Consider the following 521-nt stretch of genomic DNA (forward strand, 5'->3'; position numbering starts at 1 on the left):
GTGTGTGTGTGTGTGTGTGTGTGTGTGTGTGTGTGTGTGTGTGTGCATACCAGGTTGCAAGGATATTTGTTTTCAACAGAATGAAGGGGTGAATGAAAGTTCACCCCTCTATATATATTACTGACACTTAATCATTACACACTTTCCACCACATAGATAATTAATGGACAAGTTTAATCTGCATAGAATTTGAAGTCAGAACTATTTTGGGATTCAAGTATATATATATATATATATATACAGGGGTTGGACAAAATAATGGAAACACCTTAAAATTTCAAACAAATTTATTTTAATATTGGGTAGGACTGCCTTTGGCAGTGATTACAGCTTGAATTCTATGAGGTATGGACTCATACAAAGTTTGAATTATTTCCAAAGGAATTTTTGTCCATTCTTCAGTTAAAACAGTCTCCAGTTCTTGTAGTGATGATGGTGGAGGATATCGACACCTTACTTGTTTTTCTAAAATGCACCATAAATGTTCAATAATATTGAGATTTGGTGACTGTGGTGGCTAG

The 521-nt window shown here is 34.5% G+C and overlaps 1 protein-coding gene and 1 long non-coding RNA gene across 4 annotated transcripts in view; one reads left to right on the top strand and one right to left on the bottom strand.

The window, feature by feature from the left end:
- The window catches only part of LOC106870865 (uncharacterized), an 823,882-nt gene that overhangs the window by 43,094 nt on the left and 780,267 nt on the right, over positions 1-521 (bottom strand). The gene's annotated exons all lie outside the window — the stretch shown is intronic.
- Positions 1-521, top strand: part of LOC128248138 (uncharacterized) — a 29,146-nt gene that overhangs the window by 254 nt on the left and 28,371 nt on the right. The window lies entirely within an intron of this gene.

The sequence above is a fragment of the Octopus bimaculoides genome, chromosome 6 (genome assembly GCF_001194135.2).
Source record: "Octopus bimaculoides isolate UCB-OBI-ISO-001 chromosome 6, ASM119413v2, whole genome shotgun sequence".
Lineage (NCBI taxonomy): Eukaryota > Metazoa > Mollusca > Cephalopoda > Octopoda > Octopodidae > Octopus > Octopus bimaculoides.